The sequence below is a fragment of the Setaria italica genome, chromosome VI, assembly GCF_000263155.2.
Source record: "Setaria italica strain Yugu1 chromosome VI, Setaria_italica_v2.0, whole genome shotgun sequence".
In the NCBI taxonomy this organism is placed as follows: Eukaryota; Viridiplantae; Streptophyta; class Magnoliopsida; order Poales; family Poaceae; genus Setaria; species Setaria italica.
Window position 1 is genome coordinate 9459377 of NC_028455.1, and position 6854 is coordinate 9466230.

Consider the following 6854-nt stretch of genomic DNA (forward strand, 5'->3'; position numbering starts at 1 on the left):
AGTTCTCAGAATCTTTTGCAGGTTGGCGAGACCGAAAATTTCAGCCATACGTGTGACTATGCTTGTGTCAGTCCTACTTGGTACTCACCGCATGCATCGCTGGCTCGCTTCAGAATCAGGCCAGCCCGGTCTTCACCCTCACCATCCCCAGCCATGAGCACACAGGAGTCAGGCTCTACTATCTCCCCAGGCAGTTCCACCCGAAGGGAACACTTCTCTGCGCACACAGGGTTCTCCTCAAACGCTGCTACCAGGGCTAACACGAGAACGACACGCACAGAGGTTTCCTCCAGGGTCCCTAGCGTAGAGATATCGCCCCATATGGACGAGCTTAAGGGAAGGCAGGGATACTAGCAGGACAGCTTAATCCATTTCCACGGGACAAGCTTACACGCGGCTTTCCCTTTTGGGAAACCCCAAGCACTTAGCACAAACCTTAATTACATTACAAACGGCGAGACGCGGCCTCCCTTTATTCTAGTAGTACAGAGGTGGTGGAGTAGCACAACGGTAGTGGGGTGTTACTACTAATGGTGGCTAATATTCCTCAAAGCACTTCCGAGGTGGTGGAGGTCTTCATGGAGTATTTGGTGAGTGGAGTGTGGGTGGAGGTCTTCTGCTTCTTCAGTGACCTTGCTTCGGTTGTGTGTTGGTTGATTCATGATGCTGAATGCTTCACCCGGCAGCTCCTTTTATAGCCGCAGCAGAGGCTTCGGGAGTCTCCTCCTCTTCTGTTGCAGCTGGACGGCGCTTCGCTCCTCAATAATTGTCCTAGCTACAGTAGAGTCACTGTTTATTCTTTTTGCTATGTCCTCTATCGCGCACTGTCTTCTCGTGATATTCTGGATGCTACTTGGTATGGTCTTCCACACCCGAATGATTGAAGTCTATATATATATATATATATATATATATATATATATATATATATATATATATATATATATATATATATATGTATGTATGTATGTATGTATGTATATATCTATATACACACACTTCTGAAAGTCCAATTCTATACAGGTATAATAATACATTCTTTTATTCAAGTGGAAAGGGGTTTTAGGAACTCTCTGAGTTAAATTAAAATAAGTTTACTGATATGATACCAAAAACCAATGATACAACATCTGTATATATCTAAAAGTAACCTCTTGAATTAAATAATGTCTCCAACTCATCTCCCAGCAGTGTATCCTCATACTTTTCGCAGTGTTTTTCCTTTTTATTCTAAGTACAAAATATCTTCGTTCCTTCTAAATGCCTGGTTTTTAAAAGGGAAAGCATTTTTTAACAAAAATGAATATAACCGAAGAAATCCTATCCCCGACTTGTATTTTAAAAAATAATTAATTTCATTGTGTCTGTTATATAATTTTCTACCATATAAACAAAATAACAAGAAGAGCAAATGCACTTTAGAAGCTAAAGTCAACATCACTATTTGAGACAATACAGAAGTATATGTATCTTTCTAAATATAAATAATCTCAACACCCCCCCCCCCTCCCTAATAATGTTAAAACATATTACAACAACATACAGGTAAGTTGGTAAATCGTAAACAAGTCATGTATGTATTATCCAACGATACAATAATGTGTTCTACATATATCAAAATATTTTTTCCCGGATTGCTCTATTTTAATTGTGTTCCAACAATACCATAATTGTGCTCTACATACATGAAATATGTTCCCCAGATTTATTGCTCTATTTTAGTTGTGGTCTTAAATGGAGCATTTGAACAGAATTTTACTTCACTCCTTGATCTTTATGTTGTCAATACGAATAGGTGGATTGCTCATAATAACTGCAGGCTCAGTTGATTAGGATAATTGTGGTGGAGTTGTCGACTCAGCGATGTTAGCATTTTTCTAGATTTATTAAGAAATAAATGACGCTTTTTTATTTCAAACAATATTGTTAATAGTTTTGTAAGATATCTCTCCATTTTAGAGCTGGTGCGTTCCCAGCTCGATGTGGATATCCACGTCGCCCAATAACCCGTTAACCGTCCAATCAACAGATCTCGTGATATTGGCCGTCCGATGCGGGTCGGTCGGGTCCCTCACCCAGCTACCCGCAAACCCTATTGTTCGCGAATTCTCTCGAACCCCTCGAGTCTCGGCTGACGAGCGACCTCTCTCGGCCCGACAACCCGGCACACTCCCGGCGTAATCGCCGCCTGCCCGCATTCTCATCTTCCCCGCCGCCGCCTCTGCTCCATGCTGTCGCCTGTCCACCCTGCGAGCCCCTCCGTGTCGCTGGCTCGGGGCAGGGAGGCGGCGGCTTGCGATGCGCTTGCGAGCACGGACGCGCTCTGGGTCCGCTCCGGTGCTCCCGCTAGGCGGCGGGGCCCTCTGATGCGGGGCAAGGCGTGCTGCGAGATGAGTTGCGGCCCCATCGCCGCGCGCGGCGCTGTGGTGCCTGGGCACGCCGCGCCCATGGTCTTCTCGCAACGCGCGCGCGTCCGCGGACATTAGCCGTACCTGCGGTAGCGTCGGGATCTCCAGACGTTCGTCGCCGTCGGGCTCCTAGTGATTGAATCGACACATCCCTGGCTGACTCCTCTGTTCGTGCAGCTCCCCTACCATGCTGTTTGCTTATAGAATGTGAAAAAAGGGGGGGGGGGGGGTCAAAAAACAGATTTGTTATTGCTGCTGCAGGAAGAGAGATTTTGGATTGGGTTTGAAAGCAACGGCGAAAAACATCAAAGGGATTCTTGACGGGCTCGCCGAGCATTCTAAGCTGGAGTGTGCAGGTGAAGTCCTGCCCTGCTTATTTCTCTATTTAACTGCTTCAATCGTCCCGGCTCTGCTTTGTTCTGAATGATGCAAAGCATTGTGCTTCCAGTAAAATTGATTATTGGCTGTTCTGAATGTTTTTTTGCGGTGCTGCACACTAGCTATTTGTTGGAATGCCTCTGTGAATAATGCGTTATTTGAACCTGGTGAGCTAGCATTGTAACGGCCAAGTACAGGTATCTCTGAATTAGTGCCTCCTTTCATACTCTTAGAGCAACTCCAAGAGTATCCTAAAAAATTCTTCCCCAAAACTATGTATTGGGGATTCTCCTAAAAAAAATTTCCCCCAAAAACATATCAGTCCACAGCAGATCGCTAATAAATAGCTCCCAATATTTTAAACACAGGCCACGTCATCATATTGGGCCCATCGGAAGGGACGCGCGGGCGTGCGGGAATCAGGATTGGGGGAGGAATGCCAACGCTAAAATATACTGTTTTTTAGCGTCGCTAAAAAATTGGGGAAGGTGTAGGTGGATTGTTGGAGTTCATTTTTTCTCTCTTTTTTCCTAAAAAAAGTATTGAGGGTAAGATTAGCAGTCTCTTGGAGTTGCTCTTAAGTCTTAATAGGAGTTCATTTCACCAATATTTCCTTCTATATCGCTCAAACAAGATGCCTCTAACGTGTCCTTTCCTGCCCCACAAATCATCTTGGATAAATTACAGGTTTACCTTCTTGAAAAAGAAACTACAACTAATGTGCTGCACAGGCAGCGCATACAGTTATGGTGTGTAGGGAGGGGCCATGGCAGTTACTACAACATCAATGCCCCCTGTACTGCCATGTGAACATGGAAAAATTGCTCAGTTTATGCATTTCTCATGTACACTATGAACGCTCACAACCTGTTTGGTTAATTGCCCAAGAGAGTTGTCTATGGTATGGCACTGCCAACTATATGCCATAACTAAATAATTCATTAAGTTTTTAAATTTGCAAAGTGAATTAAAATAAGATCCAATAGTACAACTCTAATGTGTGCATGTTATTAGGTCAAACACAAGTGTCCATAAGTAATTAGTAGCATTCACTCTAATAACTAGGCTAACCCTCTTTATACGATTTGAGTTAAATTTTGATATGGTTTCTCTATTTTTACTACAATCATTAAAGTCAAATTGGGTGGTGATTATAATTGTATATATTGACTTTGTTCCTTTACAAATGCAGGGGGAATTCAGTTAGCATTTCATCTCATGAGGGCAAAAGGAGTAGCACCACATAACCAAAGCCACACATAGGCATACCGTAGAGGCAGAACCACTCCTGCAGCAGGCTCCCACGCCAGGTGTTTAATCCCAGGGTTCCTCTGTGCAACTCAAAGCTAGGTTGCTATGAAGTACCAACTTTAAATGTAAACAATATATGACATCATAATTTTAATTCCTCATTGCTACTTGACGGTACTTCTTTTTATAATCACTACTAGGATTGAAAAGAAATGTTTATGCTGGATTGTGCTGTTCAGTTAACCAGGAAAATGAGTTTAAACATTCTTTTGAGATCTGATACCTTTATTCTTTTGATTGTGCTCGGAATTTTTTTGCCAGATTTAGGTATGCACACTATTACAACTTTGCTAAAAGTTCACTTTGTTCTTCAGCCTATCCTAGATCCCTCAGATTACTGCAGATGCAAGTTGCCCCTAAAAAAATATCCTATGCCCAATACCTCATAGAGTATACAATAGTTGATAGTTAGTTTTATGATTTGAGTACTCTTTATGATTTGCTCCAGGTTGAACGTGGCTCTATTGTAAGCTGCTGTTGAGGGATGCAGTTGCCCCCTTCTTTTGTCTCATGGAGTGAAAAATCTAAGCCTCTGGTTACCATTTGTACCATGTCAAAATATTCATTTATTATGCAAGCATTGCAGCCATCCACCTAAAGTAACCATATGTAGTGTATGATTTGTAATGATATCTGTGTGTTTCCTTGAAAAATAAAGGTGCCAGTTTCTCCGTAGTTTGCAGATAGAATGAACAATATTATGTTGATTTCTCCCGTAAACTTCATTGACTCTGACAAGGCCCTGATTCCATCTTGAGATTTCTCCCGAACAACATTCACGGGTCACAAAAGCGCGCCCACATTTCTAGTTCGGATCCTAGAATTTCTTGTGTACTAGAAACATAACATTTTTTTTGTTACTCACAAATCCTACAATAATGTGGACTAGCCTCAAAAACTAGGTTTCGTAATATAATGTCGTGTCACGACTCGAGTAATATGTGGATCAGTGGATGCATGATGTATGGTGTTCTTGTGCATAATGATTTGGTTTCGTTTATGGATGCATTGTCTTGCTTATGTTCTTACTGGTACACATAGAGTAGTGAACCCTAGTGAACCCTATGGCCCTGTTTGGCATGGCTCCAGTTTTGGGTGGAGCAGCTCCACTCTAGAACTCCAGGTGGAGCCAGCTCCACTCTAGAATTAAAATGGGGTGTTTGATTAGATGGGTGCTCTCAGCTCCAAAAAAGACTGATTTCAGTGTGGATTGCCATTGTTGCCCCCCAATTCAAGCCCCACTTATCATCCTCTCTACCCTCATCGTTTTCTTGCAGTTGGCGCAGTACCGGGAGGACGGGTCATAGTCGAAGGCGTCGTAGCAGGCTTGCGCGAGCTTGTTGTACCAGATGAGCTCCGACCGGAGCAGAGGGTCCATCGGCGACGGCATGGATGAACCGGAACCCCACCCCGAAGCTGCCGCACGCAAACCGCACCACCAAGATTGCTGGTTTGGGCAAATCGAATCAGACGCCATTGCCAAGCCGTTGACCTCAATTGATTTTGCCAGAAGAAAGATTCAATCTTTAATTGTTCTTCACCTGGACGAGGAGGATGAGCGAGTCCTCGGGGAGGTCGGAGGCCAGGTAGGTGGGGTGGGGGAGGAGCTCATGAGGGAGGGAGGCAGTGGCCGGCCGACAGCATGAGGGAGGCGCGCCCGATGGGGCGATGATGAGGCCGCCCGCCAGACGTGAGGGAGGGGCTGGCGGCTTGGTCCGGCGGCGTGAGGGAGGCGCGGCCACCCGCTGGCGGAGGCGCGCACGACGGGGCCACGGCGGGCGGGAGTACGGCGATGCGCAGTAGGCGGGCGGAGAAAGGCGGCCGGCCGGTGGGGCTTGGTCCGACGGCGGCGGGTGTAGGCCGGCGGCGGCCAACCCTAGCGGCGGCGTTAGGAGAAAGGAGCGCCCGACATTGGCTGGCGCGGGAAAAAAACAGGGTGGCACCTCACGGAGGAAAAAGAACCAGCGCAGGCGTCCGGAGGAAAATTAGAAACGAAACGTTTTCTTGTGTAATCCGTGGCATTGGTGGATAATTACCCACCAACTCCACGAGGAAGTTCAAAAGAGAGGGTTTTTGAGCAGCAAAAGAGGTGCTCCAAAACTCCACCCTATTTGCACTACAGCTCCATGGAGTTGGCAGCTCCATGAAGTTTTGAAGTTAGGGTGTTTGGCTGAATTTTTTGATGGAGTAGCTGGAGTTGTGAAGTGGAGCCATGCCAAACAGAACCATGTATCATGTTTCCTTATAATGGGGTGTTTGGAAGACAGGGGCTAAATTTTAGCCCCTGTCACATCGTATGTTTGGACACTAATTAGGAGTATTAAACGTAGTTTAATTACAAAACTAATTGCACAACCCCTAGGCTAAATCGTGAGACGAATCTATTAAGCCTAATTAGTCCATGATTTGACAATGTGGTGCTACAGTAACCATTCGCTAATGATGGATTAATTAGGCTTAATAGATTCGTCTCGTGATTTAGCCTAGGGGTTCTGCTATTAGTTTTGTAATTAGCTCATGTTTAATCCTCCTAATTAGCATCCGAACATCCGACGTGACAGGGCTAAAGTTTAGCCCTTGGTATCCAAACACCCCCTAAGGAAATCATCATAGAGTTTCCTAAGGCTGATTGGGCTCTCTTTTTCATTACGGGAATTTGGCGGCTCTCCTTGGCAGTCAGTCCATCCCGATCCAGAACTGAGGCCGAGATTTAGGGCCTATTTGGGCCCAAACTCCAACTCGGCCCGCACAGCCCAG

General features: G+C 45.2%; 1 long non-coding RNA gene across 1 annotated transcript; it reads left to right on the forward strand.

Moving 5' to 3' along the window:
* The first annotated feature begins 2153 nt into the window (after positions 1 to 2153).
* On the forward strand, positions 2154 to 4310 carry LOC111257598. Its single transcript, XR_002678123.1, has 2 exons — positions 2154 to 2764; positions 3979 to 4310. It is a non-coding gene; the product is annotated as an uncharacterized LOC111257598 (long non-coding RNA).
* The last annotated feature ends 2544 nt before the right edge of the window (positions 4311 to 6854 follow it).